General features: G+C 37.7%; 1 protein-coding gene across 2 annotated transcripts in view; it reads right to left on the reverse strand.

Moving 5' to 3' along the window:
* Window positions 1–12,682, reverse strand: part of LOC141395179 (uncharacterized) — a 207,674-nt gene extending 194,992 nt beyond the window's left edge. The window contains exons 1-2 of one of the 2 annotated variants that reach the window (XM_073970713.1): window positions 12,293–12,682; window positions 11,898–12,236 (exon numbers count right to left, since the gene is read on the reverse strand). The gene's annotated coding sequence lies outside the window, so the exon portion shown is untranslated. Of the gene's footprint in view, window positions 1–11,897 lie in introns of both variants that reach the window. The other variant, XM_073970697.1, reaches the window with a different exon arrangement.
* Window positions 12,683–27,983: the final 15,301 nt, after the last annotated feature.

The following is a 27,983-nucleotide window of genomic DNA, read 5'->3' on the forward strand; positions in this document are numbered from 1 at the left end:
ATCCACTTTATATACCTCAAACGGATGCTGACATTTTGAAGACTGAAAATGTGGTTTTTGGACTTTTTGCTCTAATCGCGACGCGCAGACGGATTTATCTAAAAGCTTATTATGTGATTGTAGTACTCGCAATTTCGCAATTTTTAATGCATAACTTGGGCGTGTAACCTTCAAAGGATCACGTCAATCTGCGCCCAAAGTCGAAATTTTTGTGCGTAAATTTTTCTAAAAAACCATTTTTTGGATTCAAAATTTACAAATGCCATTCAATTTCAGTGGAAACCCGCGTGAATTTAGTTTTTTTACTACTTACTTCCACTAGATCGGCGGAAATTATACCCCTCAAATTTCGAAAATCTGCAAAAATTTTTTTTTGAAAATATCGCGTATTAAGACGCGTTTTAGATGTGTTATTCCTACTTAGATAAATAGAGCGAAACGCTTATTTAAAATGTGCGAAAACAGATATTGAAAAACGTTCGCGAATCCGGAGATATAATAGATTTTTTCTAAAAACTGAGTGCGATGCTACATCCACGGTTCTTGATGGATCGCATTGAAATGACATAGGATGATGTATTTTTTAATGGTGATCATTGAAGTCTGATGTGCATAAAATGCAAATGTACTTCGTGGAGATTATGGGAATTTTACTGTTTTTTTTTTTGCACCATAACATGCAACTGATGCTACATCGTGGTCGCCAAATGGAATTTCACAAAGTGTATATCAAATAAGAGGGACTGATTCGCTGTTTTCGAAAATCGGATGCGCATCTTGTGATTTCCACTATTACGCGGTTTCTATGCGTTTTAAGTCTTGTACTCGTAATATTTACTTTTACTTCATTTTATTTTTATATCCCAATTGGAAGTCCTTGTGATTTAATCTAATGATCTAAAAATTTTCGCTAATAAAAAAACTATAAGCCAACATTTAGTGCAACGGAATATCTTCACTATTGGGTTAAATTTTGACGAAATAGACAAAGAACTCAAACATTTTTTTTCTATAAAACCATAAAAAATTAAAATTAGAATACATGATTTTTATTTTTCTTTATATCTTCTTCGTTTTTTTTTTTTTTGCAAATAATATCAATATTATAACTCCTAGCTGCATGACTTAGGCATCATTTTATTTCTCACAGTGTATGGATGCTGTTGTAATTTTTTAATATATTTTTTGTAAGTACAAGCGCTATTATTTTAAAAATTATGTTTGTAAATACGTAAAATTTTGTAAGAAATTCGAGTTTTCGCGAATCCGTTGAGACTTTTCATAAGTGTTTTCCATCAACGCAAAGGGTAACAATTTTGTAAACAGTAATAGTATATAGCAGCTTATTATATTAAGCCGCGATTTTTTAGAATTGTTTCTAATTATCAAAATTAAAACGCCTATATCTTTTGCGCGCAACGATCAAAGTTAGTTACAAAAACAGATTTAGAATGCCGACTTGTTTCTTAATCTATGTACCAAAAAATCAAGTTTTTTGAAATGGAAAAGACAATTTTAGACATTTTTCGTGATATATACTGTAGTGTCATTATTGTGTGGAGTAGTATCAAACCCCTGCACAGTGGATCCACTTGTATGGAGAAAGTGGCCAAAAATATTTAGAGTGTAAAAATCAAGCCAATGCGCCGGTTACAGCTTTGTGTTGCTGCGAAGAGTGTTTTAAGAAACCACGAGCGTAACATTCTCCCCCTTTCCCCTCTGGAGGGGGTATACGGTAAGAACTGTTTTATGCTGTTATTAAAAAATGACATGAACAAAGGTCCCGATTATCTTATGATGCAAAAATAGGTCTGGGGAAACAAAGCAATATCCAAAACAACATAAAATCCATCAAATTTAGCGGATTAAAAAATCTAAATTTTTTTCAGAAAAATTGTAAAATTTTTAATATAGATCTTAAAGCGCTCTTCCTGGAAGGCACGTACCGCCAACGTATGACACATTTGGAAGAAGATTTCTTCATCTTGCCACTGATGCCAATTATGTTAATGTACGGGGTCAGATAACTGAGTTATACGCTAATATATCCATAGAAACCTTATTCTGGGGCAGCTTTAGTCAGCGACCCACCATTCATAGTCTGGCACTAGATGGCAGCTGATTTTAATAACGAATAATCCTAAACCCATGACCTACTTTGGAAAATTATTCCCGAGGTGGGCACTGGTGGGCATCATGGCTAAAACCTTAGGTCAAATTTAAGTATATGATCGAATTAGCATTACGAAATACACTAAGAAAATATTCAGCTAAGTAGAATTCCACAACAAGCTAAAACACTATTTTTTAATGAAAATTAAGCTCTTACCTCCTCCTTCAAAATACACTATAATATTTTGCTATACGTATTAGTTTCGCGATATTTTGAATATATTTACTTGAACTTAAAATATAGGTTTTACTCACAACAAAAAATATTAGTTAAATGTTCCGACTTTTGAAGCTATTCTTAAGAAGATCGCGTTCGAGTGGAACAGAAACTAACATAGTTTTAAAAGGTCCATGTCATAGCTGTCAGAGTTGCCAGATGTTGTACCAAAATTTTGACATTCATTTTTTTTATTTTTGGCCAATGAGTGGATCCACTGTGCCCTGTGGAACTTCTTTCATTCCGGAACGTTTATCTTTCAAACAACTTTTGAGCGTCTCCCAGTTCGTTCTTTTAAGGTTGTTACACCCTCAGCCTTTAGGCTAGAAGGTATATATATTCTAGGTCGGGGGATATGTATGGAAGGAAAAAAACCTTAATGGGCCCTTCGCGTTTCTTATTCCTAGGATTGAACTGAGCAAAAAAGTCTACTAGACCATAGGTCTATCGTGAAAATCGAGCCTCCCGATTTTGACTTTAAGTTTTTTATCCACGTTTTTTGGATATTTTGGCATATAACAGCCAACCCATTGAGATCTTCGATCGAACACAAGGACAACAATTGTAGCCAAGACAGCAGTTAAGAACTCTCAAATACATCGCAAAAACATTGGAACGCTCCTTCAGGCAGTTTTGGCCTTGAGAAGGTACAAGCATTTCGAAAAATGTCGATAAATGACACTGTGCTACAAGAGTTGACCAGAAAAATATTCAAGCGTTCTGATGCAAAATTATATCGTGTTGGGATCCATGGACAACGACAATGCCTTTAGTTCGTTTGTGTCACTTCGTTTTATTTTTTATAACGGTAAAAGTAGCGAAAATCTGGGTTTCTTACATTTTCAAATTTAAACGGACATATCTTCTTTTTTCACCAGGGATTTTTATTGATCCTTCTCCCTTTTAAATGGGTGAATAATATCTTTCTAACAAGTTATTATTTTTTAAATCGGTTAACAAATGGTTAGTGGTTTAAGTCTGAAAAACCCCACAAAAAGAATATAACTAAATTGCTCACAATTTTCAAAATAAATATTGAACAAAACAAAAAAACATTATATTTTTGAAAATTATGAGATATTCAGTTATAGTTTTTTTGTGGGGGTTTTCAGACTTAAACCACTATAACTTAGCCATTTGTTAACCGATTTAAAAAAATAATAACATGTTCGAAAGATATTATTCACCCCTTTAAAAGGAAGAAGGATCAATAGAAATCCGTTGTGAAAAAAAGAAGATATGTCCGTTTAAATTTGAAAATGTAAGAAACCCAGATTTTCACTACTTTTACCGTTATAAAATAATAAAACGAAGTGATACAACGAACTAAAGGCATTGTCGTTGTCCATGGATCCCAACACGATATAATTTTGCATTAGGACGCTTGAATATTATTCTGGCCAACTTTTGTAGCACAGTGCCATTTATCGACATTTTTCGAAAAGTTTGCACCTTCTCAAGGCCAAAACTGTCTGAAGGAGCGTTCCAATGCTTTTGCGATATATAAGAGAATTCTTAACTGCCGTCTTGGCTACAATTGATGTCCGTGTGTTCGATCGAAAATCTCAATGGTTTGGTTGCTATATGCCAAAATGTCCAAAAAACTTGTATAAAAAACTTAAAGTCAAAATCGGGAGGTTCGATTTTCACGATAGATCTATAGTTTAGTTGACTTTTTTTGCTCAGTTCAATTCCAGGAATAAGAAACGCGAAAGGCCCATTAAGGTTTTCAAATCGCCCCGGCCTAAATATATACACTTTCATACGGGCGAAATGGGCCTCATCGAAATAATGGTTTTAGACCCCAAGTATGTTTGGACGAAATTCGTTTCAGACAATTTGGAGTCGATTTAGCAATGTCCGTCCGTCTGTCTGGCTGGCTCTCAAACGGATGAGCCGATTGGGTTCAAAATTTGACTATCGTAATATTTTGTCCAAACTTAGTTTATGTTTGAATATGGACCATATCGGTATACTCCGTCAGGTACCTCCCCCACAAAAGTTCGAAAATGTTCGGAAAATTTGTGCGCACGATAACTCTTGAAGGGAGTAACCGATTTTGTCCATACTTTGCACATCGTGAAATGTGTACCAGACTTAGATAAGGGTTGGACTCAATCGGTCCACTCCTTCGGGTACCTCCCACACACAATTACGGAAAAGTTCAGTTTAGGGCCTGCTCTCGAATCGCTTTGATTTTTGTTGTAGCAACTTATATTCACATCCCCCGATACGGTGGTACAAGTTTCATCAGGGGCAAGTCCATACCACCTGAGAAAATAGCCTGAAAGGTGCAAAAAAAAACCCCTATAGTTACATTCCAATACCACCTCCACACAAGTCACCTAATCCCCATAATGTTAGTCTTACTCTTTAAGGTTATAAATATCCAACTCTGCAAAAATTGCAATCACTTCTCTCATTCTCATAAAACTTACTGTTATATTTTATTACTCTCTCTCTCTCTCATTACACTGTTAACATGTAGTACTCCCATTTTTGCTCTCACATTATTACTGTTATAAAGTTATTACTGATTATCCTCTCAGAGAAAGAGATTAATATTTTAATTGTTAAACTTCATTTTTCATTATTATAGTTATAATAAGATGTTTGTAAATTTAAGTGAGTAGTTCTGGAGTTGATCTCAATAAAGTCTGTTGTTTAATTTACTTTAAGGTTAAATATTAAGGCTTTAACCTTTAATAAGTAGTAATAAAGATTAATGCTTAATAATAATACTCTAAAGTGTTTTATTTTAAAATCATAAACATAACTGGCGCAGTCGGAACTCGAACCCAAGAATATTTAGTGAAAATTATGAAAGCATTTTCCTAAATCCTAAACGCGGCATCGTATTACTAGAAATAAGTTTTACAGCGCGATCTATTAAAATACACTTAAGCGATAAACGGATATTAAGTCTCCAAATATCGTCGTATTTTAAATGTGAAAAATTACATATCTTTGTAAAAAATCCGGATTTTCGGAAAAATTATATAAGAAAAAACTTGGAAATACAGTATAAGTCCAACAATGTTAAAGTAAAAAAGACTAAAAAATATATGCAAAAATATAAAAAACACAATGACTTCAAATGAATACTCAAAATAATATGAAAATCTTTAAAAGTGCATAAAAATATACCTATATAAGAAAAAACTATTTTGAGTAAATATGATCGTATACAAAATATTAAAAAAAAATAAAAAAATTTGTGAAAAAGACATATTAATATCAAATCTAACCAATAAACAGAACTACTGGTCGTCAATCAAAATGTGTTGACCTATTGAAAAATGAGACTACTACCTTCAAACACAAAAACTGTACCTAAAATATTAGTAAAAAGCATTACGTTTTAAAATCATTCACACTTATTAACTACATAACGACAACAAAAGGAAAAACTCCAAAAAAGAATATACAAAAACAAAACATCATATTCAAACATAACAACTCCAGTTTAACCAACAACAAATAATGTCAAATTAAAAATCGACGTTGCAAAATTTCAGCCAAAAGAAGCCTACGTGACAAAAATCACTGACAAATTTCCCACTCAAAAAAGCAAAGCAGCTTCAATTCTCAATAATAAATTCATATTCTAATGCAAAAACAAAAGTAGGAGAAAGGCCAACCGTCATTACCAAAAACATACTCACCCCACAAATCATGAGCATATCAAGTACTCCAAATCCCGACACGGAAAAAATATAAGCAAAAAGTGCTCCTGCTAAAGAACTACAAAAACAATAACCTGTCAAAGAATTTCTGGATAGCAACAACTAATATTTTTATCAACATCCAATTCATCACCCACTCGAATTTTGGAGCCTAAGAGAATGCAGAAATATAAGAGTAGAACACAATCATCATGTCGGAGTTATATGTTTTGGACCTACTTAAGAGTATCCCTGCATTCGGAGGTAACCCAGAGGAGCTACCAATTTTTATAACAAACATTGAAGAGATTAGGCATTATGCAACAGGTCTTACTTTAGTTCTTTTTGATATACAAATTAGATATAGAATTTTTGGAGATGCTAGCATTGCTCTCATTAATAATAATAACCCGATGAAATGGGAAGCAATTAAAACTGTTCTAAAGATGAATTTTTCTATTAAAGAGAGTACTGAGAATATATTAAATAAGACACAAATGACAGAACTAGGAAACTCTTTAGAAGAACTTTTATTAAATGCTAGAAATCCTGACTCACTATTAGAAGCAAAACAAATTTGAATTGAAAACGAATTTTTTTATGATGGTACTAAAAATAGGAAACAGACACATCTCTCAGAAGAAATTAGGTCCTTAAGTAATAAAAAAAACTACATAAACTTGAAAGAAATATATACAACTTGTGGTGAAGAAGAGCATTCAGAAGAGCGCAAAACAATATGTCAAGATAAAAACAACACTAATTATAATAATCATTTAACACATAATTTAGAACATTTTCCAAACATCGTTCCTTCTAAAACTAGTCAACAAACACACAATTTAAATCATGAAACCATAGAAGAAGACAGTCAGATTTCTATAGACATAGGAATTCAAAGATTATCTAATACTTCAAAAATACCTACGGACAACCGATCTCTACCCTATATAGTAATAGGTCATAGTTTGATCCCAGAAAATATTAATGCAGATTTTGGAAATATTAATGCAGATTCTGAAAAAAATTATATGCTAGAAACTAACAAAAATTGGTCAGAACATCATTTGTCGCAAACGATTTATGAATCCAAAGATACCAATAAAATAAGACCTTCCAAAGTCAAACAATATTATCATAACTATAGCTTTATTATTCTCTATACCAGACAGTTTCCTTTAGAAATATGTAAAATTACAAACAAAAAATTTACAAAATTTAAAATAAAATGTAGAATAAAAAACTATATTAACATTGTCATTAAAAATATAAACTACGAGAAAACGTGTTATAAATGTCAAAACAGATGCTTTAGAAAATCAATTGATATTGTTGAAAATTATATAGATGTCAAATATTACAAGGAATACAGATGTATTCGTTTTACCAAATATAGATATATTCATGATGGAAGGAAATTTAAAGAAAAAAATTTGAAATATGTTTTTGTGTTCTATTTTATACGAAAATATTAAAAGTTACAACAAGAATTATTAAAAATGTTTCATGTATTTAAAAGTGTATTATGTTATAAAATCAATGACTAGTATTAACTAAATGTCTTACTGCTTATTTGTACATTATTATTAAACTCAAAATTACTTAACAAAAAACATATGTACAGAAAACGTGTTTAAAAAATAATTTAACTACATTCCAGGAGGAATGTATTATCAAGGGATGGGGGAGTTACATTCCAATACCACCTCCACACAAGTCACCTAATCCCCATAATGTTAGTCTTACTCTTTAAGGTTATAAATATCCAACTCTGCAAAAATTGCAATCACTTCTCTCATTCTCATAAAACTTACTGTTATATTTTATTACTCTCTCTCTCTCTCTCTCTCATTACACTGTTAACATGTAGTACTCCCATTTTTGCTCTCACATTATTACTGTTATAAACAGTGTGACCATTTTAGCATTTTCGCAGCTAAATTTAGCATTATTTTTTTGTATTTAGCCGTATATTTTCCATTTAGCATTTAGCATTTTCTTTAGCATATTTCAATTATCAATTTAGCATTATTCTACCCCTAAAATCCCAAATATATTAATACTTTTTCATAAAAAACAGCTAATTTTTATTTTTTATGCATTTAATTTATTAATTTATGCAATATAAAATATGGCAGGAAATGAAAATGTGAATAAGAAAATAAAATAAAACAAGCAAAAAAGTTAGGTATGGCCGGGCCGAACTTGTTATATCCTCCACCATGCAATATTCTGAACTGATATGGAATAATTAGTTTTTCTTTTTGTTACGAAAGTACCAATGCCAGTATTTTAGATGGAGACGTTTTTGGCCACTGGGACCTATAAATATCAAATGACATCCAATTTTGCCCGAAAGTTTAGCGTCGTTATGAGGGGGCCACCAAATCGTGGGCATGTGTTCGCCATTATGCTGAAGAAGTTTTATAACCACTTTGAACCCAAATGACACCTAACTACCTTAAATCAGCCGGTACCAGTTTATAAGACCTATTCCAAAACCTTGACCTATGCCCACAATTTTGGCGGTGACGTTTGTTGATCACTACGAAGCTTAAATGCTAATTACAGCCAATTTAAACCGAAAATTTATATAAAAACTTAAAATGCCTGAAACCGGACAGTACCGGTATGTAGATCTATGTCCACAATTTTTAATGGAGAAGTTTGTTCAAAACCATAAATACGAAATTACAGCTAATTCGATCTGGTCTCAAAATGTAGCTAAAAATACCCGTTATTTAAGGCTATTCCGAAAAATGAACACATGTTGGCAGTTTTTGGTAGATAATTTTTTTGAACCCTAGGAACGCTAAATGCTAAGTTATAGGCAATTCCTATCTCAATTTTTGTGATTACCACAGATGGACATGCATAAATCGACTAAGAATTTTACCCTGATCAAAAAAAATATATATACTTTATAGGGTCGCAAATGATTATTTTGAAGCGCTTTAAACGGAAAAACAAACTTAGTTTACCTTCCATATTGTGGCGGAGGGTATATATTATTAAAAACGACGTTTTTAAATTTAGCATTATTTTTTGGCATTTTAATATTTATTTTAGCATTTTTTAGCATAATTTCAAAGCAGATTTAGCTGCAACACTTTTTTAGATCTGGTCACACTGGTTATAAAGTTATTACTGATTATCCTCTCAGAGAAAGAGATTAATATTTTAATTGTTAAACTTCATTTTTCATTATTATAGTTATAATAAGATGTTTGTAAATTTAAGTGAGTAGTTCTGGAGTTGATCTCAATAAAGTCTGTTGTTTAATTTACTTTAAGGTTAAATATTAAGGCTTTAACCTTTAATAAGTAGTAATAAAGATTAATGCTTAATAATAATACTCTAAAGTGTTTTATTTTAAAATCATAAACATAACTCTATGACACCGTGTGTAGTGGTTGGAGCGTAAGATAACTCTCGAACGTTTCTGCTGATTCGGTGCAAAATGTGGCCTTCGTAATATTTTGTGCAAACTTATTTTAAGTTCGAAGATAAGCCATATCAGTCCACTCCTTCAGGAACTTCCGCCACAAAAGTTCAAAAATATTCGGAAAAATTGTGCGTACGATAACTCTTGATGGGAGCGACAGATTTGGTCCATACTTTACACATCCTAATATATCTACCAGGTATAGGTCAGGTTCGAATATGGACAATATTTGTCCACTCCTTCGGGTACCTCCCACACACATTTTTGGATAAATTCACTTTAAGGCCTGCTCTCGGATCACTTTGATTTTTGTTGAAACAACTTGCATTCGCTGCCTCAATTACAACAGTAAAAGTTTTTTCAAGGGCAAGTCCACATTTCTTGAGAAAAAAAGCCCGAAAGGTGTAAAAATCCCCTATGGCCGAATAATGCTTTCGTCCACATTTTATATATTGTAATATTTCCTCGAATATTAGATGAAATTCGCAAGTGGAAGGAGTGGACCTTGCGATACCTCCCCCACAAAAGTTCGAAAATATTCGCTAAAATGGTACTCTAAGTATTGTCGAAATTCAGTTTAAAAAAAGCCTTATCTATCGATATCCCCGCAAATTTTTGCGCTTTAATCGTATCCATAGTGTTTTGAAAACCCCCCTAAATACGTAAGTTTTTTGGAAAAAATATGTCAATCCACACAGGCTGAGGGTATATCTCGGTCGGCAATGTCGACTGATACTTTTTTACTTGTTTGTCGTCTATCGGATACTTGAATGCGATCAATCACCTCCTGCCACCCCTAAAGATATTCGAGTTTGGAAATACATAAGTTGAGAAGTATTTATAAAACTAATTCACCTCTGTTGTTTATTTCATTGCAGCTCACAAGATATGTCTTGCGTGGTTAAGTGACTCTCTTAGTATTCCAAACCTCGCTTGCTGAGGCTTTTCTCGAGTGGCAAGAGGCGATAAGGAACTGCTTACCGTTTAAAGCACCACTCTTTCTTTCTTAATTTTGACATCCTTTTTTCCAAATATCAACTTTTTCTCCAGCCTCTATTATAGAGAGAAATAGACTCATCATCATTGGAATATCCCTGTTAATCTTCGTCAGATCTTTCAACAGCTTGGAGCCGACACATTCTATCTTGGGCAAGCAAACTCTGGAAAGTATATACTCCATATATTTTCTAATTCGGGGATACATAACATCTCAAGTATAGGGACCCTGAAAATGTCTTGCAAGAAGAATGGGGAAAAATTCAGATTTCTTGGACCGACATTTTTTCCTTTCATAGTTATTATTGAAAACTCATGATTGACAGTCGAATATGCTTAAATTTGTTGAAAGTCACACTATACCGACTCTGATAGCTACTCGAATTCCCCTATTCTATTAATTTCATAAGAGTTGGTAACCCTACGCATTGAAATTGTCATCGGTACAAATCGTCAAATCGTAGTAGTAGAGTAGCTCAGCATGAGTGAATGCGCCGTAAATGTTGTTGACGTTGTCTTAGAATGAATTAAAATGAAAGCACAACAACAACAAAGCAAACGAAAGCAAAACGCAAACAACAATAACAGCAGCAACAAGAAGTGAGTGCAAATATGAACGAAAAAATAACAACAAAGTTAAAGGGGGAGGCGGTGAGGTGATAAACCCCCTAACCCACCAACCAATCATTCAGTCATGCAAGTATGGCTGGAGTTGGTTGTGTGGTTGTGGTGATGGCGATGGTGCTGCGGCTACTTTTGTTGTTCTTGTTGCTGATAGTGTTGATGACGATGATAATGAAGATGTTACTGTGTTGTTGTTGTTATTTTTAATAACGACAATGATTTCGTTAAAAGCTCCCTCCCTCCATGTTCTTTGAAAACAAATTCTGATTCTGGTATATCTTTTGCTGTGACTGGCTGTTGTGGTTGGAGTTGTTGTTTTGTTATTCACGTTTTTTCGTTGCTGTTGTTGTTGTTGATGGCATTGTCTTTTGAGGTTTGTACGAGTTTGTTGTGAGTAAACAAAAGTTGTAAACAAGCCATACATCATTACAAACATTCATGGGGATAATTTTTGCGTAGCTCTTCTTCTTCTTCGTCTTGGGTGTTGTGTTGGTGTACCCACTAAACTAAACGCCGTCCCGTCCTTTGGCACAAAGTTTCATTGTTTTGTAAAATTATGCATGCGTGTGTTAGTGTCTCAATGTGTGTGTGAATGAATTTCTTGTATTTATAAAGGTTTTGTGGGTGCAATGGAGGAGACATCAAGAGGGGTTAGATGGGTTATTACTCACAACAAAGTTGTTGTTATTGTTGCTGGTAGGTGAGCTACGGTTCTTATTGTTTGTTCTTTATTCTACGTTATTATTGTTTTTGTTTCTGTTTTGATGCCTGTACTTACCGACTACGTGGCCGTTTTCTTTTTGCATTCGTTGGTATTTTGGTTACTTCTTGTTGTTGTCGTTTTTGTTGTTCTGTATATTTTTGTTTTGATATCAAGAGACCACGCACACAATTCATTCACATTTCTTCAACGCGCGGTGGGGTTTCTTTCACATTCATAAACACACTACACTGCACTTTTTTCCACTTTGATTTCCTTTTGAATTTGAGACTCTTTTATTTTGTATTTTGTTTTGATTCTTAAGACGACATCGTTGTTTGGCTGGCTATGACTTGGTTGGGAATTTCAAAAAAAAAAATCGCGAGACTGTATGTGACATTCGGCACCCAAACCCCACTACATACGAAAAAATAAATAAAAAAACGTTGTTGCATACAATTTTTGTCCGTTACCGTAAATCAAAGACGACACTACGATGAAGAAAACACGCAAGAAATAGCGAAAACAAAACAAATTTTTGCATCCGAAACAAACAAATATCGACCGCGCACGCCACCACACTTCTATTGTGTGTGCAGCAATGCACTCGCTCGCTACTCATTCACACTCTTCTAGCCATTCAGCCAGGCAGCTAGTCAGTCAGTTAGTCAACCATCCAGTCAGTCAGTTAGACTAGCCTGTGTGTGATATGCGACGCACACACACTCATACACATACCCTAGGTACGCAATACAATTGTGAAAAGAATTTTTTGTTGTTGACTCAAAATGCGAAAAAACCAAGCATTGCAAATAGCAGGCAGCGCTACGACGATGAGGACGACAGCAACATACTTTGAAATTGTAAATTGTAAAACAGACGTAAGAGCAAACCGGGAAAAGTTGGGGACTAAAGTTTAGTCACTAAACTAAATCGATTCCGAAATGTCTACAAGAAATGCGAAATATGTACGGAAATAAACTTTATGAAACCTTTGCAATTGTTTCGTTCTTTCTACAGGAACAAAACGAAACATAACTCAAGTTGACCGAACTCGCTGTTTAGTTTCGTTTTGTTTACATTCGTGAGTGCAAATGAAAAGTTCTCAACTTCACAATAACTTACAATTTTAAAAAAACGAAACCGTAAAATACAAATTGCAGACGTTTGCTGGTCGATTGAAACACCCACCGCCGTAAGTTCCAGAGATGTGATGTTAGCTTATTGTGTTGTTAAACAATCAAATGTGTGTGTGCCTTAATGTGACAGTGATCATTTCGCACATCAAACGTTTGTAAACGATTCATTTTGTTTCGCTCGTTTCGTTTGTTTGCGTTCATTGGAAATAACAACACCCTTAACGTTGACGAACTTTGGCACATGGAACCTTATAGAATAGGAACTTGGAACCTTAGAACACTAAGCAATTCTACAAGGCTTGTTATATCCCATTTGACATCAGAATCCTAGGGATAAGCGAAATGTGATGGACCAAAAATGGGGAGTTCATAACATCAAACGGAAGTTTAGTTTTGTTCAGCAGAAAATATGGAAGACGGGAAAGTGGAGTCGGCATAATACTCTCAAACGGAACAAAACATGCATTTAAATCTCTGAAAGCTGTAAGTGATCGGATCATGACGGCAAGATTCAATACTTCAGTGAGGAAATTTGTTACAATTGTTCAATGCTATGTCCCAACAGAAGACGCGGAGAGTACTAAAAAGGATGAGGTCCCTAATTGAAACATCTTACTAGTCATGTTGTTGCTATAACAGTGTTTATTATTATGTCTGTATGTTCTTTCTTCTGTTCAATCTGGCTCTGGGTCTATACTTACTTAGCTGGCCCATTACAGAACATTTGTTCCATAGACCGAACTAAGAAAAGATCTCTAATCCTCTCTGTTTAGTGCCTCGCTTTCTGGAATACCGCGCCTTGTCATCTCTTCATCCACTTGTTTGCGCCATCTATTCTTTGGCCTGCCAATTCTGCGTGTACCGCCATGTGGCCCGTATTTAAACGCCTTTTTAGCGGGTTCATCATCGCTCATTCTTATTATATGGCCTAGCCAACGCAATCGTTGCATCTCGATACGTATATCTATACTGATGTCGTTGTATAGCAGATAAAGCTCGTGGTTCATACTACGTCGATATTCACCGTCAACGCAGATTGGTCCGTAGATCGTTCGAAGAATTTTTCTCTCGAACACGCCAAGCACTGCCTTATCTGCTTGTGCAAGTACCCAGGCTTCGGAACCATACATCAGCACGGGTAGTATCAGTGTTTTGTAAAGCTTTATTTTTGTTTGACGAGTTGTGGCTTTGTTTTTGAAGTGCTTACTTAAGCCAAAGTAGCATCTGTTGGCCAATTCTTCTTTTTATGTCACAACTGATGTCGTTTGTTGTGTTTACAGCGGTGCCGAGGTATAGGAAGTCTTTTACTACTTTTAGGAACCACCTTAAATAGTTGGTCCGATCTTAATGGGCGCATTGCGCGTCGACACCATCAACTTGGTCTTCTCGCCGTTTACCACCAGGCCCACATTGGCAGATTATCCTTCGACCTTCATAAAGGTATCGGTTACTTATTTTACTGATCGTCCCATGATGTCTATATCATCAGCATAAGCAAGTAACATGTGGCTATTGGTGTAAAATGTGCCACATATTTTGACGTTTGCCTCTCGTATAACCTTTTCTAGCAGGATGTTGAAAAGATCACACGAAAGGCTGTCTCCTTGCCTGAAACCTCTTTTGGTACAAAACTCTTCGTAGAGGTTCATTCCTATTCTAACTGAAGATCTTGCGTCAGTTAGAGTCATTTTACAAAGCCGAATTAGCTTTGCGGGAATACCAAATTCAGACATGGCTTGGAATACCTTTGAACGTAGCGGGCTGTCGAAGGCTGCTTTATAATCGACAAAAAGGTGGTAGGTGTCGATCTGCATCTCTTGGGTCTTCTCGAGGATTTGCGCAGGGTAAATATCTGGTCAATGGTGGAATTGCCAGGTCTAAAGCCGCTTGGAATGGTCCAATTATTTCGTTGACCATGGGCTTTAGTCGTTCGCTCAATATCCCTGACACTATCATGTAGAGCGATAGGGAGAAGACGTATGCCCCTATAGTTGGAGCATAATGTCTTATCTCCTTTCTTATGGACGGGACACAGGATGCTCAGGTTCCAATCGTCGGGTACTCGTTCTTCCTGCCAGATGGAGCTAACTAGCTGATGCATACACCTTATCAGTGTGTCGCCTCCGGTTTTAAACAGCTCGGCTGGTAGGCCATCAGCTTCTGCTGCCTTATTATTCTTCAGCCGGTTTATTGCTGTCTTTACCTCATCTTGGCCGGGTGGTATACATTCAATACCATCTTCTGGGATTGGATTTGTGGTATCTTAGTCGACTTCGCTACTACTGGGTCTATATCCAGTTCCAGGAAAGTGGCTGATTCGATGGATGTAGCCACAGATCCACCGGAGTTGGATGAGTAGGTTTGGCGGGGGAGTTGAAAAGGTGCTGTGTGTCGTGCTGACCCATACCGCATACCGAACAGATGCCTTGCGGGGCGCGATCGATAAGAATTTAGGCTACTGCAATATCCCGAACGTTGTTCAGCCAAAACTACTCTGGTTTGTCGTGGCAGCTGACGCTCCTCAGCTGTAATAGATGGGGAATGTACTCCGAGGACTTTATTCACACTATATTTGCTTATGGCCTAAGCCACTGCGTCCCTGTGAATGCTATTTAAACCTGGAAAGTTTTTACGGATTCTGAAACTACGATGTTCATAGATGAGAAAAATCAAAAAACAAAATAAAATCGCCGGAGGGATTTTCAAATAAATCGCGGTCAAAGTTCACATTTTTAGGACTTTTTTAGGTTTTCGCGATTTTGCTTGAAAATCACAAGACCTATCGAAATGGCATTAGAGAAAGCGATGTAGCCGTGAAAATTTTCTAGAAGACTGACCTTTATGACATTTCGGAGGTTTTACCATTTTTGAGACATCGACGTTCAAATTGGTACAATACACTGACTGTATCGCCTCCTTATAAAACACTGTCATGAAGAGTGCACCTTAACTAACGTTAAATGAAAACCGCTTACACCTGGGAAGTTTTTGCAGATTCTGCAACAGCAATGTTCATAGATGAGAAAAATAGAAAAACAAGAAAAAATCGCTAGAGGGATTTTGAAATAAATCGCGGTTAAAGTTCACATTTTTAGGGTTTTGTTAGGTTTTCACGATTTTGCTTTGGAAAAGGCAAATCCTATCGAAATGGGGCTAAGGAAAATATTGTAGCTGTGACAATTCTCTAGAGGATTGATCCTTATGATTTGTTCGTAGATTTAACCATTTTTTATATATAGAAGTTTAGATAACATTTTTAAGTTTTGTTGTTTTGCTTGAGAACAGCACGGCCTATCGAAATGGGACTAGTGAAAATCATATAGCTGTAAAAATTCTCTACAATATTGACTTTTATAACGTTTTCCTAGGTTGTACCATTTTTGAGATATAGAAGTTTAAGTTGGGAAATTGTAGTCATGGCATTGTTTTATAAGGAGGCGATACAGTCAGTGCATTGTCCCAATTTGAACTTCTATATCTCAAAACCGCTAAAAGCTACCAAGCAGCTACCAGCACCCTGTTGCTGTTCTCAGGACGGCATTCTGACAGGTTCGATTTTTCCAATTCGTATCACATAATCCGGGGGACCAAACTGGAACCGCATAGATTACCACAGACCGACCTATAGCGTTATATGTGGTCAACAAGGTTTCTTTATCTGCACCCCAAGTGCTGTCGGCTAGGGACTTGTGGATCTTGTTTCTACTTTCAGTTTGTCGCAGATATCTGTGGCGTGTGCGCACGACGTGAATGAAGTGTCGAATGTGACCCCTAAAATTGTGGGGAAGTTTGTGGTCGGAATTCTGCTACCGTCGACCACGACATTCAACTCTCTTCCAAACTGCGCTGTCCATCTGGTGAACAGAGTGGCTGTAAATTTTGTGGCGGAAATCTGCATATTTCTCGCATGGAAAAAGGTGGTAAGGTCGGTTAAATAGCAATTCAGTCTCTCACAGATGTCATCGGGTAAGGTACCTGACACCAGGATTGTGCAATCATCCACATACGTTACGAGGGTGGCAAGCGATAAGTTGAGAACTTAAGGAAGATACTCCACTCCCGGTTCATCCAGCTGCTTCAACATTACCATGGAGATTCCATCAGGGCCCAACGCTTTGGATCATTTTGCTTTCCTGATGACATTCGCAACATCATTTATTGCAAACTGTGGTGGTTCACACTCGGCAGGAAGAGATCTGATGCGACGTAATACTCTTCTCTTCGCCCAGTCACTCTCGATGTGGTCGACAAGCTGTCGATTGAAATAACTTGCGCACCTTTTCGAGTCACTCAACTTAATGTTGCCAAACGTGAGTGAGGTCCTATGGGGTTGGATCGACGAAGCTCATCACGTTCATTTACTAATCCCGTCGCCTCTGCTGAGAAGTTTGGTCTTACTTCGGGTATTCGACCAGCAGGGATATGGCGAGCGGTTGCAGCAGTGATGATGTCTCGGAACATCTATTCCGCTACCCGAACATCAGAAGGATTAATTGGGCAGTTCTCTGAAGCGATGATTGGCCAACTCTCTGAAACTCGGCCAATCAGCTTTCCTATGATTGACGAATGTGCGGCGTTTAGAAGTGATGAAATCGGATGGTATGCTAAAGGAGACAATTATGGGGAGATGGTCTAATCCAAGGGAAATGACGGGTTGCCAGTTAACGTAATTTGTCAGACACGGTCACACGATGTTTATGTCTGGCGAACTGTGACACTCTCCTCTAATTCTGGTAGGGGCGTCCTCGTTGACCGTGCAAAACGTGGAGAAAAATAATAAAATAATAAAAGCCATGTACCAGAATGCACCACTCAAAGTCCGACACAACATATACAGCGATAAGTTAGTTCACTACTAACATCGGAGTTCTCTATCCCCACTATTGTTTCTGTTACTGTTTGACACTGTTATGGTCGAACTTTGCAAGGGAAAGAGAGGAATTGTATGGGGGTTTCTGCGTCATATTGAAGACCTAGACTTTACAGACGATATTTGCCTAATATCCCACAAACATAGCGACCTGGAAAGTAAAATCATTGACCTAATAGGACTCTGCAAAGGTATCGGCCTCGAAGTTAACAATTTAACAATTCCTCGATGTTAACAATTCTGAGGATTCTTTGTCACACAAGTGGCTACACTATCCCTAACCTAACCTAGGAGTAAAACAAAAACGGTGCTCTTGAACCAACCAATTCTAACAAAAAAAAAACCTAAAAATGTGACCTGACCTTCCACATCTCAAAAATGGTAAAACCTAGGAACAAATCATAACGGTCAATCATTTAGAGATTTTTCACAGCTACAACATTTCTTTTATTCCCATTTCGATAGGACTTGCGGTTTCCAAGAAAAATCGCGATAACCTAAAATAAACCTAAAAATGTGAACTTTAATCGTGATTTATTTGAAAATTCCGCCCTTACAGTGAAACAGGGAGTTCTCTAAGGCGGCGTGATGTCTTCGCAATTGTTTTACCTTTACCTGGAACGTAGTCAGAAATGCATCTGGAAAACATTTCAAAATGTACAAAAATATCTAAAAAATGCCATTTCAGGTGGGGCCCGGTTCACCTCTGGTTACGTCGGTGACCTCTACCGCATTATGATGCAGTTGCGAAGGCTGTAGAAAGATACAGTGTGAATGACGTATTTGGGGACCATACCTCATACCCATCCATCACAGCAGAAGACGCCATCTGCCAAGTTAAACGCGTGCAATTTTATCCCAGTTAGCATCCGTATGATTCAGCTGCCTCAATTCATATTGGGCCGGAATTGATGGTACGATACCCAACACATGACCTGCATTTGGATTGGGATCGCACGACATGCTACATTAGCTGCCCAGCTAATCCCACTCACATGTCTCCTCATTCTGGATACATAGGAACCAGAACCAGACCAAAGCAGACCTGAGGAAAAGATAACGGGGACATTGATACCGACATATAAGGCAATTGGTCAATCTGTCTTCAATTATGCTGCCTAGCCGGGAGCAAAACACAATGTAGAATCCTTCAAAGGTCCCATAGATCAAATGACAAAAATTTGGATCATCTTCCCGAGAAGACCAGGATGCTGTCAGTCAGGCAATATAATACGTTGCTCCCGAGGATTCTTGTCAGTTCTCCTAACTGGCGCGAACCCCTAGCGGATAGGGGGTGTATGGTCACACTCTCTACTCTTAAAGAGGAAAATCACTTTGTGACATGGCGAGTCTGCGATATACACGATCACCTAAACATCTCCCACAGATGTGGGTGCCTTGGCATATGTGGTCGAAACACAAAAACACAACCTAAGGGGGAAAAAGGGAGGAGAAGACAGGCAAGCTTAGTGTAGATTTAAATGCCAACCATCAGAGACTGGCAGCGACGCTGACACACAATCCGACAACAACATAAGCAACACCGTTGGGAAAAACCGCGCAAATAAAAAGGATGTAAGTGAAGTATCGCAAAACTTGCAACAAAAAGGTGAGGGGATTAAAGACAAAAATTTAAGAATAATCAGACACGACTAAACAACGGTGTGCTCCAAAGGATATCAATAACGCTCCCTACATTTCTTTAGCAGCGGCGAAGAGGATAACATCTCCTGAAAACAGACACCATTAAGAGCTTCCCACCTTTAAATGCCGTAAAACTCGTGAAAACCCACGAGGAGAAAACTGTCCAAAGTGTGCTTTGACAGAGGGCGACAATGAGCTCGGACATGGCGAGCGTCATGGAATCGTCTTCAAAGACTGGTAACTTCGAAAGGAAACCTTGTAAGAAAAAAGAGCTTCCCACTTACTTAAACCTCGTCAAAAGCCACACAGAGGAGACAGTCCCGTGTATTTTTTGGCAGAGTGCGACAAAGTGAAGTGCGACAAAGTGAGTCCGATCATTAATCTTCTTCGAATAGAAAGAATCTTCTTCGAATGAGAACGAGAGTGTCACAATTCGCCAGACATAACCATCGCGTCACTTGGTCGAATAAATGACGCTACCTGGTCGGATAAATGACCCGTCGTTGGGTCACACCATCTTCCCATAATCGTCTCCATCGGCAAACCGCCGAAAAAAAAAGTTCGAAAATATTCAGAAAAATTGTGCGACGATAACTCTTAAAGGTAGTAACCGATTTGATCCATAGTTTGCATATCGTAATATTTCTACCAGACATAGATCATGTCCCAATATGGTATCTGTTGGTCCACTCCTTCGGGTACCTCCCACACAAAATTTCGGAAAATTGCAGGTTAGGACCTCCTTTCGAATCGTTTTGATCTTTCTTGCAACATGTTGCACGCAAGGCCCCTATTACGATGGTACAAGTTATTTAAGTGGTAAGTAAATACTTCTTGAGAATGTGAGCTGAAACTGGTAAAAATACCTACATACACATTGCATATCGTATCGCTAGGGTTTCACCCACACAAATAAGTGCGGTTAAGGGTCTGTGCGAGATTCCTGTGGAAATTTACCGAAGGTACTCCTAGTAGCCCTGTTTACAGCGATATGATGTTTTTCGTGGGCAAGCCCTGATATAATGGTACTATCGAGAGGAATGCCACCCAAAATAAGACACACTTCAAAATAGACTATGTCGTACCATTCCTTTAGGTACCTCTCCCGCAAAACTTTTGATATGTTATCCTAATCCATATCTTTGCCGGCAAGTTTATACTCCCAAAATTCTAAAGACCCCCTAATACAAATGTTTTTTGGGAAAAGGTGGTTCAATACGCTCAGCCTGTATGTATTGAACCACCTTTTCGCAAAAAACATATGTATTAGGGGGTCTTTAGAATTTTGGGAGTATAAACTTGCCGGCAAAATATGGATTAGGATAAGATATCAAAAGTATACCTCTGGCAAAGCCAACTGATTCTTTTTTACTTGTTTTAATCTACAGTTTGTCGAGCAAATCGTGAGTGTCAGGGCAAAGAGCAGAGTACTACGTCGCATTAGATCTCTTCCTGCCGAGGATGAACAACCACAATTTACAGTGGATGATGTTGCGAATTTCATCAGAAACGCAGAATCATCCAAAGCATTGGGCCCCTATGCAATCTCCATGGTAACGGTAAAACAGCTGAATGAGTCGGGAGTCGAGTATGTCACTAAAGTCCTCAACTGTCGCTAGCCACACACTTCGGGAAAGAAAGTCTGGTTAATGAGCAGGGTGTATCCGCTACTGAAGGCAGACAAGGATGCCAGCAAAGGTGACTTTCGCTTTTGTCACCCGTAGCAAAGACCTCCCCAGCGAAATAGCCATCCAGTTGCGGATCATCAGCATGGGTTCCGTAAGCAGCACAGCACGATAACAGTGATGCACGCCATCTTCACACATATTTGTTGAGGACTCAACCAGAGCAAGGCGTGTAATAGAACAGTGACGTTGGCTGTCGACTTATCAAAAGTCTTTGATACTCTCAAGCACTCCACGCTGTTTGTGGACATTGAGCAGACTACCATCCAGTGAGTTTGAAACTAGGAAGCCCCGTAGAGTAAAATGGGAGTTCCAAAAGTTGGGGTGATATATCCGGAACTGTTTAGCCTCTACCTCTCCTGTATTCCATCATCTCCCGACGGCCTTGAGATCGTAACATATGCGGACAATTGTAAGATCTTGGCGTCATGTACTTTCCCTAATGTCATTTGTGAACGAATATGCAAACGCAATGGAAAAATATTCAAACCGGCCAGAATGCCGCACTTAGAACTCGTTATCGTTCTACTAAACGTATATCAAATTCGAAGCTGGACTATGTCGACCAACTTCTTCTGGTACCTGCCCCATAAATGCAAAAATAACGCTCTAGTGACTCAGGTAAGATCTTTATATCAATCGATATGGAGTGGGTAAAATAGGCTAACAATTTGTTCTAAGCTTTTGTAATAAATAATCAGCTACCAAGCACCTGTAGGGTATAAATACGATTTGAATAGAATCAAAAAACCAAATTGTACTCTAAAACAAAACACCAAAAACAACAACAGCAACAGCAACAACTACCACAACCATAGAAAATATGTTAATGAAGGCTAAGGAGCTGTTGTTTGTTTCAGTTTTTAGTATTTCGTTGGTTGTTATTGTTTTTCAATGTACTATTTCTAGGAGCCGGGAACGCACACACCCGCAAGCCCACATCCAACACACACACAAACACACAGCTATAAACAATTACCGTAAAATCATGTTGTTATTATTATTTACAGTTAAAGGTTGGTTGACTCCAAGTTTTGGGTGTTGGTTTTCAATATTGTTGTTGTTGTTCTCCTTGATGGCTAACAGGCTGTTGAATGCTTTCCCTGGTTTATCCTAGCACGGCTATTGTTGGTGTTTTTGTCATTTAACTAACAGTTCATCATTGCCATGCTGTTGACGGCAACAATAATAACGATGATGATGGAGATGTTGTTGTTGTTCTTGATGATGATGATGATGTGGTTGGACTTTGGCGAATTTTTGCGTCGGTGTTTATGAATGTTAATATACTCAGGATGTTGAATGGCTGTTGTTATTGTTGCATGGCTGTTATTGATAATGATGATGACAGTGATGTTGTTATTATTTTAAGCAAACGAGCGAGCCAGGCAAGGAAACAAAGATGTTGGTATTGTTATTATTCTTCTTCCTCGCTACGCATTCAACTTTGGTTTGAGGCTGCAGCACAAAAAATATGTTCTTGTTATTTTCTTTCCAAATAATTCTTCGCGATTGTGAAGCATATCAGGGAGATGCTGGAAAGCGAGAGGGAAATAGGAGAAAAATATTAACGGACAAATGAATGAATGCAAATATGAATGGTGCTGCTGATGTTATTGTCATCTTAAGTCCAAACATAAAAACATGGTCCTTGTTGTATGATAGCCGCTGTTTTTATTTTTCACTTCATTATCCACACCGAACGTTGATAGGGTTTTTTTTACGAAATTAACAACAGCTTGTTTATTTTTGGAATTCCAAATTTTATTTTTAATATAAACAAAATATTTATAATATATTTGATTTGCATAATTGTTGATATGTATTTGTATATTTATAACACCAAGTACAATGAACTGTCAATTAAATACATATTTGCAAACCTTGAATGCATTTGTGGATTTTGGTGATCCACGCTACTACTTAATGTTGAGGTTAGTTAATTGCAACTGTTTTCATACCACAATAATGTTTGAAAGTTAGTTTATACTATCCACGAACAGTCCCCACTCCGATTAAGCCGTCTGTCTACTCGGTTAGATAAAACCAAAAATCTCAAGGAAGCAAGTGTGAAGTGTCCAGTGATGCACCGGTACTAGTAAATTGTGGACAACGATTAAGTCACTCTCGAACTATTGCAAAAGGGTGAAAGAAACATGTTCGGCGACGTCACGTTGACTCATCTCAAAAGAGAGAAGGGTAACCCACAACATTTCTCTGATATTTGGGTTCATGTTGCGTATGACTGCACAGAAAAGTGCGTACATCAATCATACGCACATGCGTATGGAATGGCGGCTAAATTACAGCCAAATAAAAGGCGATGTGGGATCTGTGCCATCAATAGAAATAGGAGCAATTTCGTAGGCAAGTGTCCAAAAGGAAGCGTTGCTGGCCCTTGAAACAATTTTATGTTACCTTTTCTTGCAACTGCAAGTGACTATAAATAAAACATTGCCTTACCCCTTGGCGAACAATGCCAAACCTTCTCCACTAATAAACTTGTTGTTTTAAATATTAAAACAACAAAAGGGATTAAGCCAGACTATTTTGAAAAATCAAATTTGAAAAATCAAAAAATAAAACATCTTCAGAAATGTTGGTGTCTATATGAAATTTTGGCGGTCTGTTAACTGATGACTTGAGGCATGCATTTATTTCATCTGCTGAAATAGGATAACTGGCAGTGTTTGTCTGATATCTAAACGTGAATTGCTCTTAAATCCTTCAAGAATTTCGGTTGGTGTAGTAAGATCAGCTCCATCTTTGTCTTTGATTGTTGCTGTCCTCCTAATGTTGTATCCACCTAGTTTTTTGATAGCTGCGTAGACTTATCGAATGTTGCCAACATTTGATGCACGCTCTGCTTCATTTGCGATGTTGTTGTAGTAGATTTCTCTGTCGATACGAGTGAGGTGCTTAACGTTTGTTGCTGATCTTCTGTACTCACTGCAGCCTTTTCACTGGGAGTGCGAGCAAGAATCGTTCTAAAGCTTCTTGGGAGTTTTTATGTGTCATCGTACATTCGTTGCAGATGATAAATTCTATTTAATATTGCATGTGTGCAATTCAATTAAAAGAATGTCCAGTGCCAACTTAAGGGTACACTGTGTCGTCCTTGCACCTTCTTATAATGTATGCCTGATGAAGCTATGTTACCTTCTAATCTGACGACTTGCTTTCCAATAAGACCAAAGCTTCGTTATGCATAACATCTGATATTTCCATTGATTTGTAAGATATTTCAGAAATTGGGAGTGGTCGGGTCTTACGGCTAAAATATGTACCCAGGGTTGGAGAAACGGATATGTTCGTAAGTTTATATAGCCTATTTCCACCGGGGGCCATCCCTGTACATCACCTGAAAATGATATGACGTAATTATAAAATGGGCGTGCAAAAAGGGTTTTAAAATAAGGAGGGCATGGGGGAGGTACCCCGCCCCCTTCGAAATTCAAAAAATATATAGTCTATTTTCACCACGGGTGTTCATGGTGGGACATTCTCAGAAATTTTAAAGAAAATCGGCTCAGTAGTTTCAGAGATATATTATATATAAAAAATTGGGCATGGTCGGGTCTTTAAGCCTTAAAAAAGTACCCAGGGTCGGAGATTCAACCACCCTTGTCTCGCAAATTTATTTTCTATTTATTTTTTCGTGGTATGGACCCAAATGAATACATTGTCCCCAAATTATTTTTCTGTCCGATACGTTCTTCAGTTTTGTTAAATATCGTTTTCAAAGAAATAGGGCATGGGGGTGGTTCCCCGCCCCCTCCGAAATTCAACAAAATATATAGCCTATTTTTACCACGGGTTCTCCCAGTAGATTCTCTGAAATTTTCAAGAAAATCGGTTAAACAGTTTTTGATATATAAGCTATTTAAAAAGTGGGCGTGGTCGGGTTTTTAGGCCCCACATCAGTACCTAGGGTCGGAGACACAAAAAACACTTTTAACCACCGTTTTAAAAAAAATAGGGAATAGGGGAGATACCCCGCCCCCTCCGAAATGCAAAAAATATATAGCCTATTTTCACCACCGGTGTTCCCTGTACATTATCTGAAATTTTCAAGAAAATCGGTTCAGCCGTTTTTGAGTCTATTCGGAGCACACAAACAAACATACTAACATACACACATTGTCTTTTATATATTAGATATGTCCTTTATTTTTGTTTCATATATCTACACACAAAAGTAAACATATATATAGAACAAAAGGTTCATGTTGAACATAGGGCGATTACGAATTCTCTCCATCTTCTGCGATCATTAGCGATGGTTTTAACTTGGTTCCATGTCTTGTTGAGGGCTTCATATTCATGGTTAACACTCCTTATCCAAGTCGTGCGTGTTCGTCCCGGTCAGCGGTGGCCTTGGGGATTCCATTGCAATGCAGGTTTGTCCATGTCAGCATCGGGTCTTCTGAGAACATGGTCGATCCAAGACCATTTTCGCTTTTTTATTTCTTTTCCCCCAGGTATGTTATTTCTAAGTTCAAGCAGATCATTTGTGCTTATGGTGTTTGGCCAATAGACGCGGAGTATACGTCTTAGACATCTGTTTACGAATGTTTGCAGCTTCTTCATGTTTAATTGTGTTATTCCCCACGTGGTAGAACCGTACAGCAGCACAGATTTTACGCTGCTATCAAAAAATCGCAGTTTGGTTTTACGGCTTATGTTGTTGGATTCCCAAACTTTATGTAGCACCTGGAAGGCTACTCTTGCTTTGTTGATGCGGGCACATATATCTTCTTCAGATCCACCATGCGCTGATATTATGCTTCCAAGGTAGTTAAAGGTGTCGACGTTTTCAATGACAATGTCGTTTACAGTCAAAGGCGTTGTTACATTACTGCCAACCCGCATCATCTTTGTCTTTCTAATATTTATTTTGAGACCTATGTGCGATGCATTCACTACAAGCCTGTTTAAAATTGCTTGAATGTCCACAAAGCGATTTGCCATGAGACAGATGTCATCTGCATAGTCAATGTCATTTAGGCGGTTGTTGAGGTTCCATTGGATGCCACATGGTGCTTCGTTGCTTGTTTGGTACATAACGTAGTCAAGCATTATGAGGAATAGCGTCGGTGAGAGTATACATCCTTGTTTTACACCCGAAGTTGTTGCAAATGGTGTGCTTTCTCGCGGATCAGTTGGATAATTTTGTAGGGGATTCCATTTAGAGACAGAATATCGCATAGTGCCTCACGGGATACCATATCAAAAGCTCGTTCAAAACCGACGAACAATAAATAGAGTGGTGAGTTATATTCTTTAGCCTGTCAATTATTATTCGCAGAGTATTTATATGGTCTGCACATGATCTGTCAGGACGGAAACCAGCTTGCTTGCCTCGTAGCATTATCTGCAACCGCATTTAATAAAGTAATGCCTCTCCAATTCTTGCACTTCTTCAAGTCGCCTTTTTTGGGGATCATTATTATTACACCTTTTTTCCATGAATTTGGTATTTGTTCTGACACCCATGCATTGTTAGGGCTTCTGATAATGTTGGTGCATCATATTTAAGGAGTTTAGCCGGTATATCGTCTGGGCCGCTGGATTTGCCATTTCTAAGAGATCCGATTTGATATCCTCGCACGTTGGTGGTTGCGTTGAAATGTCGCGTCTTGGGTTTCGTCTTGAAACTGTTGAGCGTACTGTATGTTCGTTTTGTCGCTTGATTTTCCACAAAGAATTCGCGCCATCGATTTAGCTGTTCGGTTGGTGTAGTAAGATCAGCTCCATCTTTGTCTTTGATTGTTGCTGTGCTCCTAATGTTGTTTTCACCTAGTTTTTTGATAGCTACGTAGACTTGTCGCATGTTACCAACATTTGATGCACGCTCTGCTTCATCTGCGATGTTGTTGAAGTAGATTTCTCTGTCGATACGAGTAAGGTGCTTAACGTTTGTTGCTGATCTTCTGTATTCACTGCAGCCTTTTCACTGGGAGTGCGAGCAACTTCCATTCTTCTTTTCAGAATTTTGCGGTTTGTTATTTCAGACCATGTTGACTCGCTTATCCATGGTTTCCTGCATTCTACAGCTTGTCCAAGGATGGTTTAAGCACTTTGCATGCTTGTGCAATAGATTCCCATGATGTCGCTATGTTATTTACATCACCAATGTTTGATCTCAATGCTAAGTTGTATGCTTCCGACGTGGCTTGGTTTTGCAAGCTGACTATATTATATTTGGAAGTTGCCTTTTTCGTTTTGATTGTAGCTGGTCGTAGTCTGAAAGTTTCAACTAGTAGCTGATGGTCGCTATTATTGTCAGCACCTCGCCTTGCCTTAACATCCATTAAGGAGCCCACGAAGAGTTTACTGGTTATGATGTGATCAATTTGGTTTCGGGTTCTACCGTCCGGGGATTGCCACGTTTATTTGTGTATATCTTTATGAATAAAGCGTTTGCCTCCAATGTATAGACTATGTCTAGCACAAAAGTCAACGAGCCGGTCTCCGTTATCGTTTCTGGTGTTGCCTAGGCCATTAGGTCCCATGACCGCTTCGGTGTTGGTGTTGTTGTTTCCGACTTTTGCATTGAAATCGCCAATTACAATTTTTATATCTCCAGATGGAATTGAGCTCATGGTAGCATCGAGCTGCGAGTAAAAATCGTCCTTTGCTGAAACGTCATCCGGTTCAGTGGGCGCATAGCATTGAATTATGGCGATTTTCCGGAACCGCGAATTGAATCTCGCTACGATTATACGGTCAGAGATTGGTTGGTAGCTGATAAGACACTTGTTGGCTAGTGGTGTTAGAAGGAGCCCCACTCCGTGTATTCGGTTCTCATTATTTCCAGAATAGA

Source organism: Musca autumnalis, unplaced genomic scaffold, assembly GCF_047663935.1.
Source record: "Musca autumnalis isolate F117 unplaced genomic scaffold, ASM4766393v1 scaffold_2, whole genome shotgun sequence".
NCBI classification, from domain to species: domain Eukaryota; kingdom Metazoa; phylum Arthropoda; class Insecta; order Diptera; family Muscidae; genus Musca; species Musca autumnalis.